The sequence below is a fragment of the Trichechus manatus genome, unplaced genomic scaffold (assembly GCF_000243295.1).
Source record: "Trichechus manatus latirostris isolate Lorelei unplaced genomic scaffold, TriManLat1.0 scaffold00019, whole genome shotgun sequence".
NCBI lineage: Eukaryota > Metazoa > Chordata > Mammalia > Sirenia > Trichechidae > Trichechus > Trichechus manatus.
Window position 1 is genome coordinate 20476922 of NW_004443955.1, and position 11392 is coordinate 20488313.

At 43.2% G+C, this 11392-nt stretch overlaps 1 protein-coding gene across 6 annotated transcripts in view; it reads right to left on the reverse strand.

The window, feature by feature from the left end:
- Positions 1-11390, reverse strand: part of MCTP2 (multiple C2 and transmembrane domain containing 2) — a 309598-nt gene extending 298208 nt beyond the window's left edge. For all 6 annotated transcript variants that reach the window (XM_023727880.1, XM_023727882.1, XM_004372664.2 and 3 more), the window contains exon 1: positions 11295-11390. The gene's annotated coding sequence lies outside the window, so the exon portion shown is untranslated. The remainder of the gene's footprint in view (positions 1-11294) is intronic.
- Between the last annotated feature and the right edge of the window lie 2 nt (positions 11391-11392).

Below are 11392 nucleotides of genomic sequence, written 5' to 3' on the forward strand. Positions count from 1 at the left end.
TGAATTCCTTCTCTCTTGCCCGTACAACAAAGCCCATTGTTCTGTTATTTGCTTCACTGCTTGATGTATTGACTATAAATAAACTCCTGGGACTGAAGCTGGGGTCGACTCCTCAGAGTGACCCTCCTGGCCCCACTTCTCTGTAAGAGTTGTGTTTGGTTACTGTCTCCGCCATCCCAACAACTGTCGCCGCTGCGACAATCAATCATATTGTGCACATTTTTTTCAGTTTACAAATCTAAATCCTAGAACCCTTTAGGATCATGGCAGGGATTAAACGCAAGTCCTACACTACCAACTTCAAACTGAAAGTGTTGACAGGGTGGAAGAAACAAACAGAGCGACAGAGAGAGAGAATTCAAGGTTGGAGAGTCATCCATTCGAGAATGGAGAAAGGAGAAAAAGGAGCTGGAGAAAATGAATATGCGAAAACGCACGTGTCAGGGGCCCAAAGCGAAATGGCCTGAGTTGGAGAATGACTTGAAAGAGTGGATTATTTCTCTAAAGGAACAAAATCAAGCTGTCTGTACTGTCGCAATTCATATCAAAACGAACCTTCTGGCAAATGAAAGCAGAATCTCAGATTTAAGGCGGGATTCACCTGGATTCCTAAATTCATGAAAAGGAATGGCCTTTCCATGAGAATGAGAATCACTGATGATGATAATGAATGAATAAACTAAAATGGCCTATTTTAAGATGAAAACACGATTTCTTCTGGTGACTGATTTGTTGACTTGAAAGTCATTGATTATTAAAAATTATGTTTCAGTTTCATATTTATGAAGGCAATAAAATATAAACAACATCTTGTTCTTGTAGTTTTAGGCCTAGGGTCAGTTCTTATTTGCAAATTTCTAGCTCTTCATACATTCATACTCTTTAGTTTCAACATGGTAGTTCAGTTCACCATTGGTTGCACTTGGTTTAGGAAAATACCTGCCTTAAATGAAGTTTCCATGAAATTGGTTTTATCCCAGTAACATTAAATCCATTGGACAGAAAAAAAAAAATGAAACTGAAGTCAGTAAGATGTAAAAAAAATACTGGTATAGTGCATTTATGAAAATGTATGGGGCGTTGCGTGGTTTGCAAAAAACATATAACTCATGTTATTTGTGTAAAATACGATACAGCCTTGGAAACCCTATGGGGCAGTTCTGCTCTGCCCTATAGGGTCTGTAGGGTTGCTATGAGTCAGAATTGACTCTACAGCCACTGGTTTGTTTTTTTTTTTTTTTTGGTTTAATGCTTAAAAATTAAGAAAGACAGGAGGGAGGAATGCAGGGAGGGAAGGAGAGAGAAACAAAACAGAGAAGCTCCTAGGTCGAATTAAGAGCACCACAAAAATTTTATCTGGGTTTGGAAATGTCAACATCTGTGTATATTTAAAAGTTTAAATCAGTTTAAAAACATGTTGAAGTGGTTCTCACGTGAACTTTCAGGAATTAAACATGGTATTTAGAGAGTGTGACTGCTTGCTCTATTCCACAAATCTACTATAAAAATCATGCGTTTATGGCATCACTTGAGTCAGATGAAGCAGAAAGACTCTTCCAGTTTCCAGCTTCATGTACTCACAATCATCTGGCAGGAAATGGCTCTTAAGTGATCTATTTATCAAGAGGATATGAAGTTGATCTTCAAAACAGGGCTTAGCACGATTTCTGGGCTCCCTGGCTATGGTTTTTCAAGCATTCCCTGTAGTGAAGGGTTTCACATCTAGGTTCAGGTTAGGGGAGGGCGGAATGTATATAGTAGCTGCTTCCAAACTCAGGATGCAGAGGAATTTCTGGAATCTCAGTTGAAATGGGTCTTGGAGATCCTCTAGTCTTCTGGCTATACAAACTGTCTGGAAATCAAGGCAGAGTAGTGCAGTTGAAATAGCACTGGCTTGGAATGGAATAATAGGGGAGAAAGTAAATCACAAGGGCAACTGGGTGACCTTGTATAAGTTACTTAGCTTCTCTGAGTCTCAGTGTTCTTTTCTATAAAATGGGGACAAGAATCCTACCTAAGAGGGCCCCTGAGAATATTTGTTTGCTGTGGTTGAGTTGGCCCATCTTAGTCTGGAAGCTCTGCTGAAACCTGTTCACCACCATAAGCAACACGCAAGTTCCACTGACAGAGGGCGGAGGATGCGCATGAAGTGTATTGGCCAGGAATCGAACCCAGGTCTCCAGCATGGAAGGCAAGAATTCTATCACTCAACCACCAATGGCTCCTGAGAGGATCTGAAAGACTAAAACAATATCTCAGCCTAGCTGAAGCTCAGCAATGGCAGGCAACTGGCACGCTAAATGAAATGCCTAGCAACTCAGTTCGTGTGTCCTATAAGCTAGGAAAAGCAAAAGACTTCTTCCATTTTTTTAAAAAAAACTATCAATGAAAAGGCACATGTTAACAACTGAACACAAGAAACTAAGCAATGGACTATGATTTAGGATCTTGGGCTCATGGCAATAAAGCTAGAAATTGACACAAAGCTGGAAGTTGGAGAGGAATCAGATAATACAGCCACCGAACAAAAATCTGTTTTCAATGACCTGGGCCACGCCCGGTTGGTTAAACCTTTTTTTTCTACACATAAATATTTCATGATGTTTGCAGACAACTGGTAGTGTAGTTTCTCAGTTCTGCCCTATCTTCTGGTGCAAATATCAACAGAGGAAACTTCCTGAAATACTTTTGCCTCATTTCTCAGTAATGTCTCTCTGCCGACTCAAATGAAATTTAAGATAATGAAAGAAATGTCAGAGCAATTCCACCTGTTTAGACAGGCCTAAAATGCTGAAGGCATCTTCAGCCACGGATGCTTACATAATTCCAAACACTAAACTATGTGAGATGGAAAACATACCCAAAAGGAGATAAGGAGGAAAACAGAAGGGGCTTTGTAGAGGTAAAAGACTTCTAGAAGGTGGAAATGGTTAACGATAGGATCTGTTCCCACAACAGACTAGAAACATTCAAGTCGCTGTAGGACAAAGAGCTCCAGATACATTTTAGGAGACAGGCTTTGCCACCAGCTGACCATGTGAGGGTAAGCAAGCCTGTGGCACCTCTGGGCCTCAACTTATTCATCTGTAAGACGGGGTCAACAGAAGCTAGAACAGTTGACCCCACAGGTCATTGCAGCCTATAAACCTAAAGAAGCTAAGAAAATTACATGTAGCTTTTACATGAAGAAAGACTCTTATAGCAATAATTTTGGTTATTTTGGCTTAAGTAATATAATGTGTTTTTCTGATGTACTACCTAAATTCTCCTACTAAACTCAAAACAGGAGCCCTGGTGGCGCAGTGGTTAAGAGCTCAGGCTGCTAACCAAAAGATTGGCAGTTTGAATCTACCAGCTGCTGCTGGGAAACCCTATGGGTCAGTTCTACTCTACCCTATAGGGTGGCAAAATCAACCCGACAGCACACAACAGCAAACTCAAAACATGTTTCATACTGCTAAAAATAACACCCCTTGCTCCCACTCCCCCCAAAAATATTGCACAATCCACAATATTTTGCTTTGGTTTAGTTTAGTTTCATTTTGTTTGTGGCATAGCCACTTCCTTTGGGTCTTGGATCTGAAGAGATTCTTTTCTACACTTCTCAGAACATGGTCGGAGACACACCAATGAGTTTATCTTTTTAGTTTTCCTGATCGGTTTACAGAGCTCTCATGAACACTCTTATGTACCAGCCAATTTATAATTAACAAATTATTAATTTATTATCTTAAACTTTCAATTCCTCAAATGCATCCATCCATTAATTTCTCAAAACAATCCCTTTGTACTTTCCAACCCTTCCTCCATGCTGATGCCCCTGACCAGAGGGCTCTTACCCACTGCTTCTCCTGGTAAACCAATAAACCAAACCTGTTGCTATGGAGTTGAGTCCATTTCATGGCAACCCCATGTGTTACAGAGTAGAACTTCTCTATAGGGTTACCATTGCTGTAGTCTTTATGGAAGCAGATCACCAGGCCTTTCTTCCAGGCACCACTGGCTGGGTTCCAACAGTCAACCTTGAGGTTAGTACTCTAGTGCAAACCATTTGCATCACCCAGGGACCTCTTCTCCTGGCAGTTCCTGTTTATCCTCCCTGCTAAGCCAAGTAGCACTTCCTCTGGAGGTAGCCCCTCATGACATGCTCCGATAGCATCCCACAAATTAAAAGGACAGCGTCCTTCAGATACCAGCCGCAAGTTTTGGAGCCAACAGGACAACGTGACCTTGACCTGCTGGTACAAATTAAGGGGTTCCCCTCTGTTCTTTCCAAATGCCAGCCAGAAGTCCAGGAGTCCTCCCTCAGCTCCCTCACTTCTGACCTGCTGGTTGCACACTACTCCTCTGGAATCAATAATTCACTGAAACAACTCACAGAAGTCACGGAAAGTGCTTTACTTATGATTACAGCTTTATTATAGTAAATAAGGATACAAATGAATAGACACATAGGGTGAGGTAGGAGTTCCCAAAATAGAGCTTCCATGTCCCAAGTGATGCAGACACCCTCCCAAATGCATCAACATATTTCACCAACCAGGAAGCCCATTGAGCTTCCATGTCCAGAGCATTTATTGCCTTCATTACGCAGTCATGATTGATCGGATCAGCCTTTCTCCCTCCCCTGACGACAGCTGATATCTTGGTGATCTTTCTGGTCAGGCCAGCCCCCCACTCATTAGCACAAACTCCCACCTAAGTGTGGTCTAGAGGTCGAGATAACAAAGACAACTCATTACTCAGGAAATTCCAAGGATTTAGAGCTATCTCTCAGTAACCGAGGACAAAGGACACACTACTTGAGGTAAAGTCATTCTTAACCCCACAAGGCTCAAGGCACAAACCTGATGTTCAGCCTCAACACCTCCTTCTCTCTCATCACTCACAGCTACCTGGGTCCCCTTTGTAATCTCTTAGATATCTCTCAAATCCTTCCACACTTCTGCTTCACTACTGCTTTAAGGTAAGCCCTATAACCTCATTCTGAACTGCAATAACTTCTTAACTCCTTCCCTGCTGACTCACTACCATAATTAGAATATCTAACTCTGTTCTTCCACAGCATTGCAGAGCAAGTATTGCTCTGTTAGTCTGCAGGGATCGCATCTGTCTTGGCCACCACTCTATCTCCTGCCTAACATAGCCCTTTGCACAAACTAAGCAGGCAATAAACAACCATATCAGTGAATGAATATTTGGATGAGACAGCTGGTACTCACAGAATTAAATTTGGCTCCCTCCCCAAACTCACATTAACGTTTGTCTAAACATGCTGCTTCTGGAGAAGTGAAGACAAACTACCATGTGGTTCACACCCAAAGGCAATCCATCATGCTACACACACACACACACACACACATACACACACACACACACGCACGTATACCCGTCATTGTTGTTCCCATTAAGTTGGCTCCGACTCATGGCAGCCTTTTGTACCACAAAATGAAACGTTTCGCAGTCCTACATCATTCTCATGATGGCTGGCATGTTCGAGTCCATCATCACACCTACTGTGCCAATCCATCTCACTGAGGATCTCCCTTACTCTCTTTGGTCCTCTGCTTTACCAAGCACAATGTCCCCATCCAGCAGTCAGCCTTTCCTGATGATGTGTCCACAGCAAGCGAATCAGACAATGCTCTCCTGTGATAAGGTTTTCCTGGGCTAATTTTCAGAAGTAGATCACCAGGCCTTTCTTCATAGTCTCTGTTAGTCCAGAAGCTTCACTGAAACCTGCCCACCACAGGTGACCCTACTGGTATTTGAAATACCAGTGGTATAGCTTCCAGCATCATAGCAACAAGCCACCACAGAATGACAAACTGAAAAACTGACACGTGGATGTCCACCATTGTATGCATTTTATCACCGAACAGCTCCATAATGTCAGGCACCATGAGTAAGCATATATATATTCCAGAGCTATTCGGTGATAAAATGTATAGAATTTTGGACATCCACTTGTTTTCAGAGAATGCCTGTGAAAACTCTTTTGGATCTGCTCCAGGACACTATGGACAAAGGCACCCTCACCTTCAAGTCCTCTATGGCCTGGGGAAGGGGTTGGCTTTTAGAGGGGAGGTCCCTGTGCAATATCCACATCAAATCTCAGTATTCCTAAACAAGGCCAGACTTTACACAATCACTGGGAATTTCCACAAGGCTCCCCACTGGAGAAATCCATACCAAACCAAAAACCAAACCCAATGCCATGGAGTCGATCTTAACTCATAGAAATCCATAAGAGTACACAATAACGTGGAAAGATGCACTTCATGTGTGATTGTCCACCATTTTGTATCTGATGTGATTTTCCTGTGTTGTAAATCCTACCTCTATGATGTTAATGAGGTAGAATTTCAGGCAGTTATGTTAATGAGGCAGGACTCAATCTACAAGATTAGGTTGTTATCTTAAGTCAATCTCTTTTGAGATATAAAAGAGAGATGTGAGCAGAGATAGAGGGACCTCATACCACCAAGAAAGTACTGCCAGGAACATGTGCGTCTTTTGGACCCAGGGTCCTGAGCTGACAAGCTCCTAGATCAGGAGAATACTGATGACAAGGACCTTCCCCCAGAGCCAACAGAGAGAGAAAGCTTTCCCCTGGAGTTGGCACCCTGAATTCTGACTTCTAGCCTCCTAAACTGTGAGAGAATAAATTTCTCTCTTTGTTAAAGCCATCAGCTTGTGGTATTTCTGTTACAGAAGCACTAGATAACTAAGACATCGTGTTACACAATCATATAATCCATTTGCTGAGCCCAAAGACATCCAAATACTCATGAAACTTTTAAAAATTGCAATAGGAATGAATGACAATGACATTCTCCCTTTCTAATCTGGGAATTGTTCCCTCAAGAAAAAACTGCTAACCCCAAGTGGTCAACAAACGACTCTGACTGTTAAACAGGGGCATTCCAAGCAGTCTGGGACCTGCCTTCCAGACCTCTCACCCCATGCAAACACACACAGTGACACTGATGAAAACTCTCACAGGGAGGATAAGAGGCAAGCGCTGAAACCAGACTGCCTGGGCTTGGACTCAGCTCTGAGTACCTGGCTGAAACACTTTGTAGTTGTGTGATCTTGGACAATTCCCTTCACCTCTCTGTACCTCAGTTTCTCACATGTAAAATGGAGGTGATAACATCCCCACCTCACAGAGTTGTTTTGATGATTAAATGAGTTAATATTTCTTAGCATAATACCACAATGGCAACTGATAACAATAACAAGCAGTATATTTGGCACAATCTGAGTACTCAGTAAATGTTAGCTATAATAATACAAATAATAATAATAACAACTAGCATTAATATTAGTCTCGTTCCCCTTCCTCATCTCCACAAGGGATTCTACACCCTACCATTTCTGTTAAGTACTAACAGCAATGGTTCTCAAACTTTTCCATGTACTAGAATCATCCAGGGAGTCCTTGGGTGGACAGACCATTAAGTACATGGTCACTAGCCGAGAGGTTGGCAGTTTGAATCCACCCAGAGGCACCTGGGAAGAAAGGCCTGGAGATCTACTTCCGAAAACTAAGCCACTGAAAACCCTATGGAGCACATTCTACTCTGACACACATGGGCCACCATGAGTTAGAAACGATTCGATGGCAACTGGTTTGTTTGTTTTCAGAATCATCTGGAGGGTTTCTTTAACACAGAGATTGCTGTTTTCCAAGGGCAGAGTTTCTGAATCATGGTACTTAGTGTGGGACCCAAGACTTGCATATCTAACAAGTTAATCTCAGGTGGTGTGGGTGTTGCTGGTCTAGAAGGACTTTTTGAGAAACACTGACCAAGAGGCATCACTGACCCCATCATGTAGGATAGTGTGAGAGTCCAGTCCTCCAGGGCTTTCTATGTCCCTCCCCACACCTAGAATGCCCTTCCTGAACTGGACTCCTTCCTCTTGGTAACACCATCAACAATTCCAAACTCAGCTCAGGCATCAGGGACCCTAGAGGGTTCCCACGGTGCCTCCATGCAGCACCTACAGCACCGCACTGTGATCAATGAAATCAGTTCTACGAGACTAGGAGCTCTTTGGTGGCCAGGACCTTGCCTTACTCAGTGCCTACCCACAGCTGTGGAGTCGATTCCAACTCATGGTGACCCTATGGACAAAGCAGAAGTGCCCCATAAGGTTTCCAAGGCTGTAATCTTTATAGGAGCAGACTACCACCCTTCTCCTGCAGAGCTGCTAGTGGGTTGGAACCACTGACCTTCTGGTTAGCAGCCAAGTGCTTTAACCACTGAGCCACCAGGACTCCTTACTCAGTGCCTAGGACATAGAAAATCCTCACAAATATTGACTGATAGAATGAGAGCTGGAAGAGCCATGGCCGAAGGCATCCATGGGGTGCCAACCAAACTGGAAGGTCTTGGAGACCAGCTCAGGAGCCTTGCTCTCATAACTGCACACTGGACATAAAGTGCCCAGAGTCCCTGATGAGCCCAGGATTCCTCCCATCCCAGCTGGTGGTCTCTGCTCTCCTCAGACTGCTTTGATTCTAATCACAAGATTCCCTCTCAACCTGTGAAGCTAGTGAAGTCTCCACTTCAGGCCCCTTGCCTGCATGGGTCCTGCACCTTCATAGGCCACTCCAAGTGCTACAAGCTGCTGGGAGATGCTGATTGTTCTCAGGGGGGAGGGGAAGCCAGGTTGCAATCAGGAAGCAATTCTATGTAAACATTTCTGGTAAATGGCCCAAAAAGTCTCAGCAGAAAGACAGAAATCTCCAGCAAATTGTTGCAATTCCTTTTTTCTCATTCTAAATAAAAATTCACTTTCATGTCTAATTTTGTATTATTTTTTTAAAGAGCCTCCCTTCTCCCCTGCTAATTTTTTACAGGTCAGGCCTCACTAACCTGAATCTGTCACATATCTACATACTCTGCTTGTTGGGCCTTTGGCTTTTCTGGGAATTTCTATAATTCATCATCCCACCTCCACATTAGAACACCTTAACCAAATCAACACACTTTTGTAAACACCTTCTAGGCAGGATTTCATCTGTTGCTAAGAAGTAGTTTTTGCCAATTCCACCGTCCAAATAAAGACAGAGAGGAAAAAAAAATGTATGCCGAACAGGATCCAGGCAGAATTTCTTAACTGATCCTCCCAACTCAGGCAGAAAGTCCTTCTCCAACATTAACTGGCGACACCTCAAGGAAATTTAAATAGGAAACCCCTCGATTTTTGTGTGTAAGTACCAACAATTATAAGGAAGATTTTAATGCAGCACGTGCCCACCATGACAGAAATATTATTTTAAATTCTAAGTGCCATTTTCACTTTCATTCTACACAATAAAATAAATATACGTTGAAAATCATTTGCATTTTTGTCATTTACAATTACTTTAAATTGTCAGTTGAGTTGTTATGGGTCATTTACTCCACGGTCTAATTAGCAATTTATCAATTTGGAATTCCTTCCCAAATAAGTGCATTGCAGCGGCACACTAGACTTACGGAAAAAATGGATATACCTTTGAAAGTAAATATTAGCTATATTAATGTGTGAGTACACATTTATATACAAATACAATGTCCTTTCCAGCTGACAACCGTGATATCTATTCACTCGAAGCTACTGAAAGAAAGCAAGCTGAAATATGTTAAAACACATGAATGATATGAAAAGTAGCTGTTCCTTCAATGTGTGACAGACAGGGAATATCTATAAAGCTTTATTAACGGCCCCATTTGGACATATTAGGCCTTTAAAAAGACATTAAGCAAGGCATATAATAAATGTTATCTTTTTAAAATAGCTGTTCATCTACCTTCCCAGGTAAGTCAGAGCTTATACCACACCAGTACAAAGAAAGGAATGTTCATTTTATTCATGACTACGTTAACTCCCAGGAGTAGGGTTGTTTTATGAATATAAATTTGAATCTCATGTCCATTAAATCTGCTGAATTTACTCTACTTGTCCTCAGCACATGCGAGGCAAGATGAGATACTGGGAAAAGCATGAATTCTGCTCAGAAATACCCACATTCAACTTCCAGGTCCACCACTTTTGTTGTAGAAATCGCAGATTCCTCCCTGCCTCAGTTTCCTCATCTGTCCTGGGGAGTAATATCTACTTTGTAGATTTCATGCGACAATATAAGTCTATAAAACGCCTAGCTGGTGTCTGGCAACAGCTGACTCTTAACAACTTCCTCTTAAGGATAATTTTGGAAATTTGTATCCCTTTGAATGACTGATTAGTCTAATGGCAGATATTTTTTAAGATGTACAATCTCTCCGCAGGTCAATGTTTAATTACTAGAGAAGAGATCAAAGAGGTAAGCGACAGAGGCAAAGCACCGTGTGCCATTGGTCTCTTTTTAAACATTTTCCTGTAAGGAAATGAGTGTCCTCAAAATTCCCCTTTGTATCAACACCTGTGCTTCCAGACAGCATAGGAGCCTGCTCTCAAACAGAAGTTCGCAGGGGTACAACAAATATTTATTGAATTAAAATGCCCCTGAACAAAACAAAAATAAATGCTAATGTAATCATAATCCATACACCCGTTTGCGACTCTGAGCATCCATGAAGCAGGTATTCTAAAGTCCCAAAGCCCACCGGCAAGCTGTTTGCTACTGTAAGTGCCGCTGTGCACGCGGCAGAAACCCTGGGCTTCGCACAGAGTTCATTCCCACCTGAGAAAACCCAGTTTATGGAAACTCGACCATTTTTAACGTCCATCAGCGCACCATTTGCTTAACAAATGGACAGTGCGCTGGGAAACTACGTGCGGAAGCAATCACGTCTCAAGTTCACCACCTCCATCACTGCCTTTTTTTTTTTTAATAGTTGAGACATGCGGTAACCTACTCAATTACCATAAGGCTTTCTTATCTAATGTAGGTGAGCAAACGTCAGCGCAAGGAACCAAAGTGGAATCTCTGAGGTCCACAAAGGGGGTGCAGGAAAGCCCACCCAGAGAGCACACGTGGAGGCAGTGACTGCCGCTAACTCTGTGACGCCCCATGGAGCCCGAACGTGCGTTCTTCAAAAGGAAAGAACCCCTGGAGCAGGCGCCCTTCCCCAAGGCTCTATCCAGCAATCCTCGCCAGGGATTCTTGCCACTCGTCCTCAGGACACCTTTCGGATCCCAACTAGCAGCTCCGGAGTAGTAACTCCACTGAATTCCCACCCTGGCCCCTCAGATCCCCAACTGGATTAAGAGGAGGCGCCCACCCCAGGGGGAAAGCAGGCGGCGACCCTGCTGTCCGACCCGAGCGTACAACCAGGTGAGCCCGGCACCGCCCTCACCTGTCTGAGGCCGTCTCCCGGGGGCTGCAGAGCTGGGCCGGCGCGCGCCCCTCACCTGCGCTAGACCTGCCGACGCCGCCGCTCCCGCGCGCAGGGAG